Here is an 18482-nt window from a genome sequence, read left to right on the forward strand (position 1 = left end):
TCCAGATCGAGCGTGGCATCAAGTGACAATGATCTGAGCTGGGCAAGCTGGCAGGATCTCACGAGACGCAGGAGGGGCTGGGAGGCACAGCGGACGGAATTCAGATCTGGAGTCCAGGGAAATTCAACTCGAATGCAAATAGTCTTCTTGACCTCCCACAAGGTACGGTTTCTTTGTCTGTCATTTCCCTTTCTTGCAACGTAGGAACCCTGCAAAGGTGCGGTTTGATGGGCATGGGCTCCCTCACACCACAGTGGGGGGCAGAGGTCCCCCTCCCCCACTGCGCGCTAATGGCGATCATGGCCTTGTCATCACCGAAGGGATCAGCCCGTCATTTTTTAAGATGGCATAACCTCCATACAGCAAAGAGCACGGATCTCGAGCACAAAATTCAGTGAATGTCTGTATGTGTATCTGTTCACTTAACCAGCGTCCGGACCAGGATGTAGATACATTACCGTCACCACCGCCTTCTTTCCAGCCTCTTAGGTTCTGGTACCAAGGCTTGCAAATTAAAGTAGCAAAAGACAGATGAACTGGAAAGAGAAAAAAAAACAGAACTCACTTACAAGTGTGTTCTTCACTCTGCAAAGCTGGGGGTCCGTCATGGACTTGGGGTCCTCTCTCACTTGGGGTGCACAACTGACATTGCTGCTATTTCCCTTCTGTGCCACCTTCCCTGGGTACCCTCTGTGATGGGCTGAGTTGTGTCCCCCCCAAGACTCATATGTTGGAGCCTTGAGGACCTTGAGACTTTACTGTGTTTGGAGGCAGGTTTCATGAAGTGATTCAGGTGAACCAGGGTCACTAGAGTAGGGTCTGATCCAGTCTGCCTGGTGTCCTATAATCAGAGGAGACCAGGACACAGACATGCCCAGAGGGATGACCCCTTGAGGACATGGTGGGGAGATGGCCGGGCTCACCAAAGACCAAGGCCTCAGAGGAAACCAGTCCTGGCTACGCCTGGATCCAGGGCTTCAAGACTCTGGAACTGTGAGGGAGTAATTTCAGTTGGTGCAGCCCCAGCCTGTGTGGTTTTGTTATGTAGCACGAGCTGACCGATACACCTTCCTAGCTTTTCCCAAGGACTTAGGGGGTCTCTGTCTTCCTTTTCCTGGCTGCTGCTGTGTTCCCCAACACTGTCAGCCTATCTCTGTGGTTGAAACGATCACACACTGTCCTGACCACTCATCGACTATGCAATTCCTCCAGAGTTGTGCCTACCTGCTTGAGGAGAATAGTTTGTCAAGAGATGCTTTGTTCACTGAGCCCCAAATATAACACCCAAGAACACATATCGACCCTTCAAGACCGTCTCACACATTTTGTTGTAAAATCTTTTCTCCCTTTTCTGGAAGCAGACCAGCCTTCATTCCTCAAGCCTGCCTCATCCCGGACCCCTGTCCGCCCGCCCCATTCAGCTCAGCAGGTGCCTGAGGGAGCCAACGGCCCAGCACATTTCGTAGCATAAAACCAGGACCTTACCAACAAATTTGGCATGAGGGATCTAAGGCGACCCTGAGGCCAACTGTCCATACGGAAGTTTCCGGGTTGTTCTAGGCACAGTGCAGGCAACAGGACAGTGCTTACATGTCGGGTCATTTCTCTGCATCCGCAGGACGAGCATCACGCTTCACGCTCGCGGTACCCGGGGCATCTGCGCGCCCCCCCGCCTCCTCATCTACACCTGCGGCCCAAGCCTCTGGTCGTCCATCCAGGGCTGCCTCCTTGCTGCAGACCCCCAGGGCTTCTCCACCCCCGCTCCGGCCAGAGTGCTGGGATTTCCGAATTCACGCTCTCCGCACCCCACCCCCACCCAGGCTCAGATGGGACGCAGCCTGCGGTCCCTCCTGTTGGTCTCCTGGGACCCCGGGGCCCTCACGGCCTCTCCCTCCTGAGATCCGCCCACGGCATCTCTCCCCGCCAGAGGCTCTCCTCAACCCCTTCTCCTTGTTTCGAAAGGGCCACAAAACAATTCCATGTGCCGTTCTCTCCCAAACTCGCTCTGCCAGGCTCCGCCCCTGTACCCATGCGGATGGGCTCCTCGGAGCTGCCCGAGCCACCGGCCCCTCTTGACCGTCTCACACTGGACAGGTGTCCCCTCCTCTGCCTCCAGCACTTTCTCCCCACAGCCCCAGAAACCCTCCTGCTTGGCCCCCTTGGCTTGTCACCCGCCCGTCCGTCCATCCTGGGCCCTTTGGGACTCAGGGTCCCCTTCCTGGGGGTCCCTTCTGCCCCAGTGAGCTTATGCCAGACCACCTCCTGGCCACCATCCACACTGTCCAGCTGGGCGCCTCTCCGCAGCCTGGTGGCATGGTGGGGGTCCCCGAGACCTCCGTCAGATGTCCAACACACGCCCCAGACTTAACTGGCCGAGAAACTGGCTCACATGTCTGCACACCAGGGGCCTCACCACCACCCCTGCCTGCTCCAGCAAACTCAGCAGGTGTTGGCTCCGTCTTTGCAGGGCTGCGGCCGCAGACACTGGGGTCATCTCCTTCCTGTCTCTTCTCCAGAGCCCCACCCGCCTCATTGGAGGCCCCCCGACGGCTGTGAGCTGCGCTCTGCGCACCTTGCCCCCACACGCCCCGGGACTGGCGGTGGCTGTGCGCAGCGGTCCTTACCTCCAGTCTCCGAAATGAAGTGGCTCCTTATCCTGCTTCTTCAGACCCTCCCTGGTCTGACCCCTGACCTCCCTTGACCTGGCTCTCGTCTGTCTTTCCCATAGAGGGCGGTCCCCCAGAGCTGCGGTCCTCGCCTGTTTGTGGGCTCCCCATGCTCAGACCCATGCTCCGCACATGACTTCTTTCTTTTATTATTTTTAAAAAGATTTTATTTATTTATTTGTCAGAGAGAGCACAAGCAGGCAGAGTGTCAGGCAGAGGCAGAGAGAGAAGCAGGCTCCCTGCTGGACAAGGAGCCCGATGTGGGACTCGATCCCAGGATCCTGGGATCATGACCCGAGCCGAAGGCAGCCACTTAACTGATGGAGCCATTCAGGTGTCCCTGACTTATTCCTTTAAACGAAGAACCACATCCCGCCTCCCTCCTTCTACCTCGGGACCCCGGGACTGTGTGGTGGCAGGCGTGGTCACAAACCACGTATTCAGCACCTGACCTTTACAGACGGACGCCACCCCCTGGATACCCTGCCTCTGCATGACCTCTGGCCTCTAAGCCCGGGATGGTCCCTTCGTGCTCTTGTTGACAGCTGGCGAGCCGGCTTGCTGGCGTTTGTTGTCTGCCTCGCTCCTCCCTTCGTTCCTTCTTCTGATTAGTTTTCCTCCCCTCTTCCTCTTATGTGCTGGGTTTGTGTCCAGAGCTCTCCACGCCCATCTTAATGCCTGGCTTCTGGTTTTGGCGGTGCATTTAGTCATGTATGAAATGTCATCAGACGAGGCAAACCCCGTGAGAGCACTGAACAAGCCGTGGCGTTTTCTGTAACTGTGGAGGGGTGTGGTTTCCGTCAACGGTTCCCGCTCAGTCTCTTGTAACACAGCTGCTTTCTGCTCCATCCACACTTGGACGCGTGAGAGGATCCGCGGAAGCCTTTTCGGGAACTGGTCAGCTCCGGTCCTCAGCTCGGTTGTGCTGCAGCCGATCCAGGCCTTGGGAACGTGGCAGGAATCCCATCGGCTGCCTCCAGGCCCCGCCGTCACATCCAGGCCGTGCCAGGATCGCCTTCCGGAGTTTCCACGCTGACTCCAGCTGTGTTGACTGCCATACTCAGCACACTGGCTCTTCGACCACGCCTTCCACGTTCTGTGACACTCGTCCTACCCAGCGGCGGGATCCGCGCCCCTCCCCTGAGCCCAGCAGGCCTGTAGAGTGTGAGGGACATGGGCCACCCACTATGACACAGGCCACAGTGTCCCAGGGCTCGGGATAGACCGATCTCACGGAGCCCGCTGTGAGTAGGCAACCGGGGCCGTTCCCATCAGCCGTCGGCCCTGTGAATGCTCTGCTACCCACCAGGGCTCAAGCCCCCATGTGGCAGCCGCACCCTGGGGGCCTTCCCTGACCTCCTGCCCACAGAATCAGGAACAAAAGAGGACAGTGGTTTTGAGTCCCTGTGTCAAGTACTTCTTCAGCAGGGACAGTAACTGGAACAAATACAGACCAGTCTTGGGGATACATGTGCTCACAGTTCTTAGGAAGCCCTGCAAAATGCGTGAATGGGATAGAAACAAAACAAAAAGAGGAAACTTCAAATTAACAGCATTAGCTTTGTCCCCAGGGTGGCATGTTTGCCCCACGTGGGCAGGGACACGTGGGCCGGGACTCCAGAGGGGCTGGGCCCAGGTGGCCTGGGCAGGTGCCTTCCCTTGCACACCTGAGCCCGGTGGCCGCGTGCTCACTACACTGTGTATTCATTATCACTCATTTCCGTGAATGACCCCAAACCCACTGCCATGCGCCTTGGCCTTCTCTCAGCCCGCATGCGTGACCTGCACGCCCTCCCTGTCTCTGTTCTTGGGGTGTTTCCGGCGTTGGGTCACGTGGCAGCTCCCTGTAAAGACGTGCAAATGTGGCACCCACTGTCCTGACAGAACTTGGTTCCCTGGGGTCGTGAGTAATTCAATACTTGGGAGGACGCATCTTTTCCAGACATTATCCCTGACACGGTGACAGAAATCGTAAATGTTCTTCTGGAGAGCCTGGACACTCCGAGCTGATGTCCTCCCTCCTCCGGCCAGAGAAACGGAGATTTTAGGCGATGACCAGGAAGGAGGGACTTCTGGCTTGGGGACCCTTGGCACCTCTGCGGCATCCACACTAAGTCTGCGTTTGCTCAGAATTGAACTTGGGGACAAGAACTCGACAGGTGGCTTGTTTGGGAGGGGCCGGGAGCACTCCTGAGGTGGGGGAGTGAGACGCGGCAAGGGTGCTGTGAAGCGCGCTCCTGCAGGGGAGACCCACCCTTCTCACAATAGTGTCTACAACAAAGCACTTAGGATTACAAAGAAAATCCTATGATTGAAAATCAGGGTCGGAGGATGAAGAATGAATGTGCGATGCAGTAACACAGACGATACCGCGGCCACGAGCCCCAGCGGCCGCCTAATGGGTGCGGTCACGTTAGATCGAGACGAGCTGGGACAGTGTTTCCGGCTGAGTTTGCTGTCGTGGACGAAGCACGTAGGGGCCCGACAATGTGGGGCGTGTCACCTACGCTCACGGCGCAAGGATGTCTGAACGGCAGTGACAAGTCAGTGAAGACACACACGTAACCTTGCCTGTGCTCTGCCCTGGGCAGCAGAATTCCACCCATGGAGCTCAGGGCAGAGCCTCCGGCCCATGCAGAAGAGACCGCGTTCCTGCAGGTGCCACAATCGGCCTTGCCTCCCCCTACACGGGAGCACCCCGCCGTCCCCCTGCACACAGGTGCCTCCTGGGTCCTGCTGGCCTCTCCCCACCTAGCAGGTCCAGACCCCACTTGTCTGCTTTCCTCTGGAGCCCCCAGTCTCGTGAACATACGCGGCAGGAGACAGCTGGCGGGAACCGTGTGACAAGCACCAGGGCACCGCGCGGGGCCTGACGCGCACAGACGTGTGTGTAATCCAGAATTCTAGAGCGGTGGGAATCACGGTCTTCCCAGGGAGTGGCAGAGGCCCTGGGGCCGGGGCGGGGGCTGGCGAGGGCTGCATAGACCCGGAGGACTGTGCGGCAGGAGGTGCCCCACGATCCAGCCTGAGGATGGGCCGGACACCCTGAGTGCTGGCTCAAGGCGGGACTCCCATTTCCAGCAAAGTCTGCAACAGCAGTGCCATGGAGTAATGGAGAACAGATGGAAAATCCGGGGAGACGCTGGGAGCACCGGGGGTCGGAGTTGAGGAGCATTTCTGGAAAGAGAATAAAGGGTGAGTTTCTTGCGTCTGATTTTCACATGCCTGAGCTCTGTAACCAGACAAATATTTGTGGATCTCCTCCAGCGCGGCACAGCCGCCATGGGAGCCCGCAGAGGAATGTTCCCGCATACCAGTCTCCCTGCTGGCCCCAGACTGCCCTGCAGTTGACCCTAGCCATCGGGAACTCCACATTTCCCCCGAGAACCCGCGGTGTCACCCCACTGGCTGTTCCCTGGGCGGTGCTGTTCACCCCCCACCACTCCACGTCCCGGTCTGTGCTCCGGGGCTTCCTGGGGAGGGGGCGTGGGGGGTAGACACTGGCTAGGCGCCCCGTGGACCCGTGGGAGGGCACGGTGGGCGTGCTGCCCTGCCTGCGGTGCGCGCGGCATCCCAGGGGGCCTGGGAGGGGTCCCAGCCTCACACTCGCGCGCTCCCTACGGTGTCTGCAGCTGTGTAAACCTGGAAACTCAGGAGCTTGCGGCCCTGACTTGGGCCCCGCGGGTGGAGCCTGAAGTGATGGATTCCTGAAGGCTTCGGTCAGCGGGTCCCTGCGGCCTGCGTCTGGCTGGTTGCTGGCGAGGTGCCCCACCGCGCGTTCGGAGAGACACGGTTATTTCTGACCGGAAACCAGCCAGCAGGGGAAATGCAATGTCACCGCACCAGCAAAAGCTCTGTCATTGCATTGGCGGTGACACCAGTGAGCGACGAAGCCCCATTTGGGTGTCCCTGATTTTACTGGAGTCGTATCTCGGTGTAACATCAAAAGAAGGCATTTTGGGCACTTCCGCCTGCCTGGGTCTATGCGGCCCTCAGGGTGGTGCAGCTGAAGGCAGAGGGCAGAGGCACATCCCTTCTGCCTCACCCGGGTGTCACCCAACTCGGAGATGCCCTGTGCGGGGACCTGTAGGTGACCAGCAGCAGCAGCAGCTCTGACAGAGATAATAAGGCTTTGGACTCTAGGAAACAGGAACTTCGGGGAAGCTGCTTTATTCTTGCAGCTTCAAAATACGCTGTCAGGTCTTGTGGTAGAAAGAGGTCCAGGGCCTGCACCTGGATGGATTCGGGGTCACATGACCCCAGCCAGGCTGCCAATGTGGACAGCAGCCAGGCCCTTGCCAGGGAGGTCACCCTGAAGATGGGTGAGTCGGACTGCCAGGACCGCGAGGCCGGGAGAGGGCCCGGCACATAGCAGGTGCTCTGCTGGCCTCCGCGAGCACCTGGAGGCCTGATCATGAGAAAGAGAATTGAAGTGTCTGAGTTTTGTGCGTTTGGTGCCAGTCTGTTGTTTTTGACCAGGATCATCCTTCCCTGTTTTAAAATTTTTTTATCTTTTCTGCCTCAGCGCTGCCTCAGTGCTGCCCCTTGCTTCGGGGCTCTGCTCTGGCTCCGTGAGGTTTGGGTGGGCCGCCCCCCACACAGCTGGGGATTCCACATAAGTAGACCCCCCCAGTGCTCTCTCCTGAGGACGAGCGACTCCAGCCATGGGTACAATGACTCTGCACCCCGAGGACCCCGGGCCCCTGCCCGTCCCACGCCTGGACTTCAAGCCTTCCCATTCATTCTATGGGATGTCCCGGTTCCTAGGATGAGAACCCGTTTTCATCCTGTTCAGAGGATGAACAGGCCTCCGCACGTGTGAGTACGTGGTTCCTGCTCCGCTCGCTCCCAGAGACCCGCCCTCCCTTTCGCCGGGAGCGTGGTGCCAGCGAGCCCGAAGCCCTGGCTCCAGCGTGCGTTCCAGCCGTGGGTCTGTGCGGCTCCCAGTCACGGCCCCCGTCCTCGCTCCTGGGGCCCCGGACCCTCTGGAACTGTAGGCACAACTGTGTTTGTGAGTACCGCATTGAGTAAGGTGGCCATGGTTTTGTTCAGATCCTCAGAGGCCCCCTGGCCCCCAAATGAGGCCCGCTGTCGACAGAAAAGCCTCCATAGTCCTTCACACGTGCATGAGCCCTACGGTAACTTCTGCTGCCTTGGGGTTATGGAATACCTTATATTCCATAAATCCAACAACTGTGAAGCACTCACAAGTCTTAGAACACGCTGTCTACGGCCATACCACCCTGAACGCGCCCGATCTCGTCTGATCTCGGAAGCTAAGCAGGGTCGGGCCTGGTTAGTACCTGGATGGGAGAACACGCTAGGGTGTTTGATGGTTTCCTATTACTGTACCTGCAGCACCTTCTGGAATGTTCTCCCCGGATAGCTTGCTTGCCCCTTGCCGGCTGGCATCCTCTCCCTCATCCTTCAGTGCTCCTCCAGGGATGCCTCCCTCTGCAGAGCTAACGCTCGGAGAGGACCGCCTCTCCCGGACACAACTCACTACTGTCCACATGGGTCTGATGCTGCCCACGTCCCGGCACTGCGGCCCCTGATTCCTCTGCATTTGGATCCGCCGCCACACCCTGTGTTTTCTCTGTGCCCCAGCACACTGCTGGCCACATGGCAGGTGTCGACAAACACACAAGAAATACAAAAGTCTTAGTACTTTTACTTTATCTTGGCTTCACCAGTCCTGTGTGATAGTTAATGGTGTGTGGTCTTTGCCGGCCTCTGCAGAGTGGAGGTCATCTAATGGGGTGCACTGCGACTGATGTCGGATTTACAAACGGGAGAGAATTCTCGTTTCCTTTATCAGCAGCCCGTGTCCTGTACCGACCCCTGCTTAGCTGAGCATCTCCATGGTGCTGTGGTCACTGGCTTCTACAATGACCCCAATAAACCCCTCCACACCCCTGTGGAGTCCCCTCCAACATGTGGTCAGATGGGTCCATGGGACCATTGATATAGGGTATGAGCAATGGCACATCCCTTAAGTGATTAGGTCAGAGGAGAAACTGACTTCTGACAGGTGCTGCCTGCTCCCCCCCGCCATTGCTTGTGCTGGGGAAGCCAGCGATCACTTCATGTGCAGCTCGGCAGGGTGGCCTCCATGGGGAGGAACAGAGGCCTCCAGCCAAGGGTCGGTGGGGGGCTGATGTCTGGTGACAGTGGTGTAGACTGGAATCCTCTGGCCCTATGCAGGCCTTTGGATGAGACCGGGGCCCTGGCTGACACCTGAGCTGGGAACACCCAGGCCATTCACACCTGGGTTCTCACCCCAGAGACTGTGGGTCTTGGAGTCATGTGTCACGTAGCCGAGACCAACTAACACAGTCTGTATGAAAAGTTACAGGGCTTTGCATTATGACTGACACTTACAAGGTATCCAAACTACCATGAAATGATTATCATGACCCTTTCCAGAGAGTGAAAATTAGGTGATTCAGGAGACTGACCTACAACTAGAAATCAGAGTTTCAAGGTTTCACACCTGGTGAATTTCTGGTCTTTTTTTGGTTTGACATGAACGAGAGGAAAAACACTTCCTTCCAATCTCCGGGCAGTCCAGGTGTGTGTGGCAGCTGCTAGTGCTCATGGAACTCTATTCCAGCACATCCTTAGAAGCCAGAACTCGGATGAGTGGGAAGCAGGCACGGAGCAGGGAGTATCTGGGACAAGGGGGTGGAGGAGTGCGGGTCCCTGGGATTGGGGCTGACCGCCAGAGCCTGGGCGCCGATGCTGACTGCGGCATCCCGCACCCACCCGAAGCATACCTCATCCAGGGCTGTGGTTTGCTGACCTTGGCCAAGCGCAGCCGTAGTTCTCCTGTAGCGAGAAGACTTGCAGCCAGAGCGTCCAGAGCATGTCTGTTGCAACGTTCATGCTCACGGATTCGTCCGTGATGGGAAAACTCACTCCAGCTGAAACTCATAAAACTTAGCCTGGGAATGAAATTTAAAACAGAACAAAAGAGCTGCAGCCCTTCCCCCTCCCTTTACCCAGTAGGACTATATATTTTCAGAGAGGCTTGATCTCTGGCTTGAATTCCAGGAAAGGACATACGGGAGATTTTGAGTCTACAGGAAATGTGGATGCTGTCCCAAAGGGGTGTTTCCCCTTGATATGTTTCCCACAGTTCTGAAGGTGGAATCGTCCTAAAAGGCGATGGCTGGGGATAGAAAGCAGTGGCTCTGCCATTTGATGCTAAAAAGACAGTATAACTGAGTGTTTACCTCGGACACGCTGTATTTTCTACATGTGAACTTACTCCCAACAGTCTTATGTAGAACGAACAGGGGGCGGACTGCAAAATCCTAGTGAGGAAAGTCACAAATAACAGACATCAGCATCCATTAAGAGTGTACCAGGCTCGGGGCGCCTGGGTGGCTCAGCGGGTTAAAGCCTCTGCCTTCAGCCCAGGTCGTGATCTCAGGGTCCTGGGATCAAGCCCCGCATCGGGCTCTCTGCTCAGTGCAGAGCCTGCTTCTCTCTCTCTCTCTGCCTGCCTCTCTGCCTACTTGTGTTCTCTGTCAAATAAATAAATAAAATCTTAAAAAAAAAAAAAGAGTGTACCAGGCATTATTCTAACCACAGACAACCCTTTATCCACTCAATTTGCATAACCATCCTGCGAAATGGCTACTCGTCCTACTACGCATGTTCACGTATTCAAAAGCTGAGGCCCAGAGAGGTCTAACACCCACCCAAGTTCACACAAGAAGCTCCTTCCTGAGCTGGGATTTGAACCCGGGGCAAGTAGCTGGAAAGTTTGTGTTCTTAGCCCCTGTATTTTCACTGAAATGGAAATTCATGCCCTCTTCTTGGATGGGAAGCCTAATTATTGATTTGTACATTTGGAAATTTAAAAAAATTTCAAATCAAAGTATATTTCAGGTAAGTTGACAAAAAGTTCTAAAGCTCATTCAGAAAGAATATAGAACAAGAGCTTGAAAATCCTAAAAGAGAAAAACAATAAGGATAATGTTTCTGAGCAAATTTTTCACATATACGGTAAAAATGTTAATAAATTAGTTTGATGCTACTGTTTGGGCCAGAAAATCAGTGGAACAAATAGGGAAGTCCAGAATCACACAGAAATACATAAATGACTCTATTAACTTTTCCTAAACAGCCACAGTGACTTTCCCGTTAATGGTAAAGGAGTCACCCAACTGCGACTGTCACAATCAGCCAAGCACCAGGGGAAAAAAGTTAGATCCTTCTCTCACGTCCTGCATCTAAACAAACCTGAGGCGGTCGACATACTGAAGGAGCGGCAGCACACGTAAAGCTCTGAGCTCAGCGGGAAGCCAGCGTCCACAGGCTCCGCGTGCGGGAGACCCCAGGTGCCTGACGGTGCAGGCGAGAACCACAGACGGAAGGACCCCCAGGTACACCCTCGCAGAGATGCGTACCGAACGGTGTTGTAGGGAGCAGAGGGTCGAGACAGAGATGCATTTGCAACGTAAGTGACAGGTAAAGGATTAAACACCTGAATATACGTTAGCTCCCTGTCCGAGGGAGAGGGAGAGGCGGTACCAGCCGGGAACACTGAAGCCAGGAAGGAAGACCAAGAAGCCGACGACTGTCTGCAGAAACTACCAGCCTCAATGGGCATCAAAGACACGGATTCTCTCTCTGTCTCTCTCTCCTGCTCTGTTCCTGCCTCTCTGTCTCTGCTGGTCTCTTTCTGTCTCCCCTCTCCGTTTGCCTCTCTCTCGCTCTGTCTCTCTCTCTCTCTGACTTTCTTTGTCTCTCTATGTCTCTCTCTCTGTTTCTCTCTGTGTTTCCATGTTTCTCTGTGTGTGTGTGTGTGTGTCTCTGTCTCTCTCTCTCTCTGTCTCTCCTCTCTCTGTGTGTCTCATTCTTGGTTGACAAAGCTTAAAGAGAATGGTAACACTCAGTTTTTGGAGGTCAGGTAGGAAAAGATCCTTAGTGTCTTTTCTGAAGATAAAAGTGATATTCACTTACTATGAAGCTCAAGGAAACATTGAAAACTGTACGGAACAGAACGGATGTTCCACGATATCTCCCATCCCAAGCTGATCTTGTCACCGTTGCCTTCTGTGTCTTGGCCGGCTGTCGCAGGCGGTGTCCTCACCGAGCCCATCTTGCACACAACCCAGAGTGTGCTGGTCCTGGGAGGAGGGTCTTGCACACAGGTGGTGGCCCTCGGCAGCAGGAGGCACACTACCGTTGCCGCACTGTTCCTGGCCCCCAGTCAGGCATCCTGTGGATGTTTGTGGAGGAGGCATGAGGCCCGTAGCTATGTCGATCTTTGTAAATCTTTTGATTTGTTATGCAGCAACTGGAGACTCCTATACTAACTGGGCCAAAGCACAAGGAATTTGGAGATGACCCCTAATGCGTGGAGAAAGACAGAGAAATATCTAGTACAGTTCCCCAGGCGATATCACCATGCCCAAGACAGCGCTGCCTACCTCCTTCCCAAAGATGAACAACTGGGGAAGTCTGACAGATTCCATGGGAGTTTGGTCCTGGCCAAGTCCTGTGGGCAGTGGAATGAAGCCTCTGAGTCTCAGCCCCTACCTGCAAAGGCCTTCAGGCCCAATGCCCACCCCTGTGGATGGTATTCCAGGGTGGATGAAGCCTGAGCAACTGTGCAGTCCAATCCCGCAGCACCGAAGGCTCTGGGCAACTGGGCCCCAGGGAGGGCTGCTGACTTCCCAGCTCCCCTGCCTTCTCTTCCCCGGGGTTAGGGGTGGTCACAAGCCCCAGCCCACTGCAGAGACCCAGCCCTGCATGAGTCATAAGCCATGCTAGTGGGCAGCTGGAACAAGCAAGGGCATTCACTTGCTCGCACAGCTGGTACGTCCAGGAAGAATGGGGCTCAGGGCAACAGGCCCAGAGCAGAGGAGTTCTCTCCCGTCTCTGCTGGGCTCTTCCTGGTCTCACTTCTGGCTGTGACAGTGGTGGGGATGGGCTACAAGTACGTCCCGGGTCCTCTCTTCCTAACTCTGATTGCTGAGGCAAAGACCTTTCTCTCTGTTGCCACACTGAAAAAGTTCGGGCCACAAACTCCCCCAAACCAGCCGCTGCGGCCAGGGCCGTGGGTATATCTTCTACCAATGTGGCCAGAGGCTGAGTACACGAGACGATGGTTCTCCAGAGCCCCATGAGCACATCCGGGGCAGAGCTGCTCCCATACGCCAACAGCTGGCAGGAGCTCATTTCTGGTGGGTGTGTCTTTCAATCCACCGCCCTCAGCTTAGCAGCGTGGGAACCAGAGGGGAGCATCTCTTGATAGAGCATGTGTTGGCTCGGGCACTGTGCACAGAACCCCAGCTTCACTGCCTTTCATGGGGCTATGCTCTGGCCCCCGGAACTTGCACCAAGCCCAGGCGGCTCCCTGCTCCCTCTTCCTGCCGCAGGAGTCCTGCCGCTTCCGACCGCCCGGCCCGAGCCCCACCCTGAGGGCCCACAGGGCCGGGTGCTTGTGCCCTCAGGGGCCCCACCTCAGGGCCACCTCCCTCCCTCCCTGTGTCTGTCACAGTCCCTGGGGTTCCCGTTCTTCCCGCAGCTTGTCCTGCTGGCTCCCTGGCACTCATGATGTGCCACGAGGCCAGGGGTGACGTAGACGCATTTAAAGTGTTTCAGTTCCAAGTAGAGTGACTTAAAAATAAAACACCAGCAGAGTCTGACATCCTCTTGTGGGCCTCAATAGCTGGGTGAATGGGAATCTGAGAAACACTTTCCAGCAAAATCCCCTGGAGAGAAGACACCCAGCAAAGCTGCTAATGCAGAACACGGTTTAAATAACGGACCGCATCCATCTACAGACGCTGTGCTGGGCTCTGTCAGCAACAAGTGTTTTCGAGTCCCATTGAGGTCAAATGAGTCAGCCTACACTTTAGGGTCCAGGCAGTAGAAAAACCCGACATATACGTAAACATCAGAGTATTTACGGCAGCATTGTTCTACAAACACCGCGTGGTAAAACCCCTGAAGACAAATTGCCCATCAGTTGGGCAGTGCTTGCAGAAATTGTGGGAACCACATTCCGTGGAACACTACTCAGTCTTCGGAAGGAGTGTGTGAGGTCTACACCATGCGGTGTTGAGGTATTTCAGAACTCCCAGTGAGAAAAGCAAGATATAGGAAAGTGTGCCAAAATGTTAATCCTTTCTGGAAAAATTTTTAAAAATAGGAACCCTTAACAATGTTTACATTAAAACGTTTTAATATTTTAGCATGCAATTACACGTATATGTAGAGAGAACTGGGTTTACGTGTGAGGAGTGGGGTGAGGATGGGAAGCTCAAGAAAGGGCAGTTAAAGGAGGTGTGAGGGTGACCGACAGCGACGTTTTTGCTCGAGTCATACAGAGATCTACTTGCAAGGCTGGAAACGAACATGCTTATGTGGTGACTTCAGTTGGGTGGGATTTGGGTGTTTCTCTTATGCTTTAAAAAACTGAAAATGCTGAATGGGCCCCCATGAGCTGTGTCATCAGAGAAAGCCCTGAGCTGACCTGTGGAGGCTGCCCCGTGCCGCTGGGGAGGCCGTATGGGGCCTGGGACGAGGATCCTGCTGCTCCCTGCCTTTCCATGGGTGTGTGAAGGGGACTATCCGCTCCCTCTCGGCCAGCCTGTCCCGCAGCTGGACCCCACCGCGTGGCCCGTCCAGCTGGAGGGAGGATTGTGCTGCTGAGTCCTGCCCCCGAGCCTGCCCCCCAAAGCCATGCTGAGATGAACCCACAGCTGTTCCAGATCAGTTGGTTGTTCAGAGCCCTGCGTGAGGTGGGCACGGTGGCTGTGGGCCCTTCCCCAGGCTGCACACGGCGCTCTCTGCGCCCCACGGACTCACCATGTCACCATCCCAGCCCCACGCTCTTCTCACCCCTCTCTCAAGGCCCTCTGGTGCCCCTGACACTATGCAGTCGTCACCAAATGGGTTTCGCGTCTGTGGCGCTTGTGGTGGTTTTAAGGCTTCCAAACGTGTGCAGATGCTTTGACATGCCTCCCAAAAGTTTTAGATACGCTATACCTTGAAATAAGTATAGATTCACAGGGTATTGCAAAAATCACACAGCGAGGCTTGGGCACACTTTACACTGGTTTCCCCCGGTGGTGACATTTGGTAAATCTGTGGTACACCATGAAAATGAGGAAGCTGGCGTTGGTGGAATGCACACGTGTGGTTCTGGGTCACCTCAGCACATGCAGGGTCCTGTGGCTCCACCAGCAAGACACCAGCTGCCTCATCCCCACAGAGACACCCCCCACGTGGCCCCTTGTGCTGCCCCAACCCTCTGTCCCGGCCAGCCCTCGCCTCCTCGCCTGTACCACGAATGTGTTCAGCAGCTCTAAGATAATGCTGTTTGGGAATGTTCTGCAGCGGGATCCTATGTATGTGGCATTTTGAGATTGGCTTTTCCAGTCAGCATAGGATCCCTGGGATCCCTCCAAGCAGCGGGGCGCACGATAGCGGATTCCCCGTGTGGCCGAGCCGCGTTGCCCGGTCTGCATGAGCCGAAGCGGGCTGAACGGCTCACCTACTGAGGGACATTCCTATTTTGTCATTCAGGCTCTCGCAAGGGAAGTTAGCGTGACAGTCATATGCAGGTTTTTGCAGACCTAAATGTTCATTTTTCTGTGTTAAGTGCTCAGGAGCGCAGCTGCTGGGTGGCCCGGTGGCTGAGCGCGGAGTCTTTCAGAGAGCGCCACAGTGGGTCCGCGACGGGCAGGATCAGCGTGCCTTCCACCAGCTGCGCGCGAGGTCTGTGGCATCCGCTCCAGCCTGAGGTCCTGGCAGTATTTTTTACGTTAGCTGCTCTGGCAGGTGTCTGTCGCTATCTAGGGATAGCTGTCTGTGGTTTTAATTTCCCTGGTGGCTAGTGATGCTGAACATCTTTTCATGTGCCTCATTTGTCACCCACACATCCTCTCCAGTGAGATTTCTCTTCACATCTTTTGCCCATTTTCTACTTAGATCCTTTATATTCTTACTGTTGACTTTGTGTATTCTAGATAGCAGTCCTTTGTCACTAAATACGGTTGATCGTCATTATTCATGAATTCGTACTTGGGATTCACCTACTCACTAAAATTTACTTGTAACCCTAAAACAATGCACACAGTGCTTGCGTGGTCATTGGCAAGCATGCCCTGAGTGGTGAAAAATTTCAGTTGCTGAATGCCCACGCTCCCAGCTGATGTTGAACAAAGCAATGCTCTGCCTTCGTGTAAACAAATGTGTCTTTCACGTTCCATGCGGTGCCACCCTGTCCACATTTCTGTGCTCTTCGTTGGTGGTTTTGCTGTTTAAAATGGTCTCAGGCATAGTGTGGACATAGCGCCCTGTGTTTCTCACACAAGGAAGCAGTGACATGGTGCTACTGGCCACGAGTTCCGTGTTAGTGAATCAACAATACAGGATGTCCTGGAACAGGAGCAGGAAATCCGCACACTGTTCGTGAGGCTGCTCTGGAAGGTGCTAACGTAACCCCTCCACTGCGTGAAGAAACTCTGTAAGAGATAGAAAAGCAGCGAAATTTGTGGATTCGTGAGATGACCATCAGTAATGCGAGGTGGATAGTGTGGCTGTGAAGAAAGCCAAAGCAGCTGGCAGTCACATAACCCAGGGTCCGGGAAATGTTAAACTCTTCTCAGCAGAGCTGGCTCACACATTTTAAAAAGTGATAAAAATGTTAAAAATAAAAACGTTAAACTCGCAGGTGGACAAGTTGTACATATTGGGATGCTAGGGAAGACATTTAAACACACGCTAAATGTTAAGAAAAGCGTTCTTTTATTAAAAAGTTCACTAAACAGGGATGCCTGGGTGGCTTAGTGGGTTAAGCGTCTGCCTTCAGCTCAGGTCATGATCTCAGGGTCCTGGGATCGAGCCCCGCATCGGGCTCTCTGCTCGGCAGGGGGCCTGGTTCCCTCTCTCTCTCTCCGCCTGCCTGTCTACTTGTGATCTCTCTCTGTCAAATAAATAAATAAAAATTTAAAAAAATTTTTAAAAAGTTCATTAAACATTTGTTTGATGAAAATACTGTGAGTGGAGGCTCACAGGAACCCGACCCTGCATTTCCCCTCGAGAACTGGAGCAGCGTTTGCAAACTCAGTGTTCACGGCTGCTTTAGAGGATACAACTCCTGCAAATACGAGTCTCCATTCCGTTTGCCTTTCATTTCCTTTCCTGCCTTGTGTTCTGGGTACAGCTTCCAGGGCTGTGTGGACTACGAGTGTTGATTGTGGGCACCCTGGTCCCGGGCCCAGTCATAGGGGAAGACATCCCAGCTTCACTGTCCATCTTCATGGATGCTAGCTCTGGGCTTTTTGCAGGCAGGTTCAAGTTGAGGAATTTCCTCCCCATGCCTTATTTTCTGGAGGAAGTGTTTTTTTTAGATCATGAATTGATACTGAGGTTTTCAAATGCTTTTTTGCATTGATATGATCATGTGAACTTTTGTCTTTAGCCTGTTGGTATGGTGGATTACATTGACTGACTTTTGAATATTGAACTAATTTGCATCCCTGGCATAAACCCTGTTCAGTTATGGTGTATAATTCTTTTTACATATTGCTGAATCCTATTTGCTAATAGAGTCAGGGGATTTTTGCATCTCTGTTCAGGGGGGATATTGGTGTGTAGTTTCCCTTTCTTGTACTATTTTGGTTTTGGGGTCAGTGTAGGACTGTTCTCATAAAATGAAATGGGAAAATGCTCTCTTGTGTTTTCTGGAAGAGATTGTGCATTATTGGTACTGATTCTTTAAACATTGGGTAGAATTCTCCAGTGAAATATCTGTCCTGGAGACTTCTTTTTCAAAGAAAAACTTAGTTGTTTTTTTTTTTTAAGTGAAAGTATATCTGCACATACTTTACGAAGACTGTCATGAGGAATAACAGTCCCCCATTTTGTGCTCTCACAGAGCAACTCTGGCAACTCTCTTAGCTAATTCTTTTGATACCCACCTCCATAGCTCAAACATATGTATGTTGCTGCTTCTTTATTTTTTTGTTTTTTTTTTTAAGATTTTATTTATTTATTTGACAGGCAGAGATCACAAGCAGGCAGAGAGGCAGGCAGAGAGAGAGGGAAGCAGGCTCCCTGTATCATCCTGGGGTTCTGTTCAGCGCTCTCTTATTAGGAACCTACTGTTTCACAATGTTAGATCACATTCTTTCTAGTTTTATTTCCCCATTTTGACCAAGAACATCCTCTTAGCTTCCTGAGACAGGGAATGAGAAGTAAAATTTTTGAGCCCCTTACATCTAAAGATGTCTTTAACCATCTCCATATTTGATACTTCAGCTGGGTATAAAAAAGTAAGATGGCAGGGGCGCCTGGGTGGCTCAGTGGGTTAAAGCTTCTGCTTTCGGCTCGGGTCATGGTCTCAGGGTCCTGGGATCGAGCCCCGCATCGGGCTCTCTGCTCAGCGGGGAGCCTGCTTCCTCCACTCTCTCTCTCTGCCTACTTGTGATCTCTCTCTCTGTCAAATAAATAAATAAAATCTTTAAAAAAAAAAAAGTAAAATGGCATTGAATCTGAATACCTGAACATCTGAGTATCGAAGACATTCCTCCATTGTCTTTTAGCTTCCAATATTGCTGTTCAGAATTTCAAAGCTAGTCTGACTCCCATTCTTTGTATTTGACCTACTTTTTCTCTATGGAAACTTATAAAATCATCTTTTTGTTCCCAGGGTTCTAGAAATCAGTAATGATGTGCTTTGATGGGGGATTATTATCATTTAATGTGACCCAAACTTGGGTGTATCTTTTCTTTCTTTTTTTTTTTTTTAAAGATTTTTATTTATTTATTTGACAGACAGAGATCACA

At 53.4% G+C, this 18482-nt stretch overlaps 1 long non-coding RNA gene across 6 annotated transcripts in view; it reads left to right on the plus strand.

The window, feature by feature from the left end:
• Positions 1-4914: 4914 nt before the first annotated feature.
• Positions 4915-18482, plus strand: part of LOC309845855 — a 112143-nt gene continuing 98575 nt past the window's right edge. For all 6 annotated transcript variants that reach the window (XR_014301540.1, XR_014301541.1, XR_014301542.1 and 3 more), the window contains exon 1: positions 4915-5861. This is a non-coding gene — a long non-coding RNA (uncharacterized lncRNA). The remainder of the gene's footprint in view (positions 5862-18482) is intronic.

Source organism: Mustela nivalis (assembly GCF_964662115.1).
Source record: "Mustela nivalis genome assembly, chromosome: 13".
Lineage (NCBI taxonomy): Eukaryota > Metazoa > Chordata > Mammalia > Carnivora > Mustelidae > Mustela > Mustela nivalis.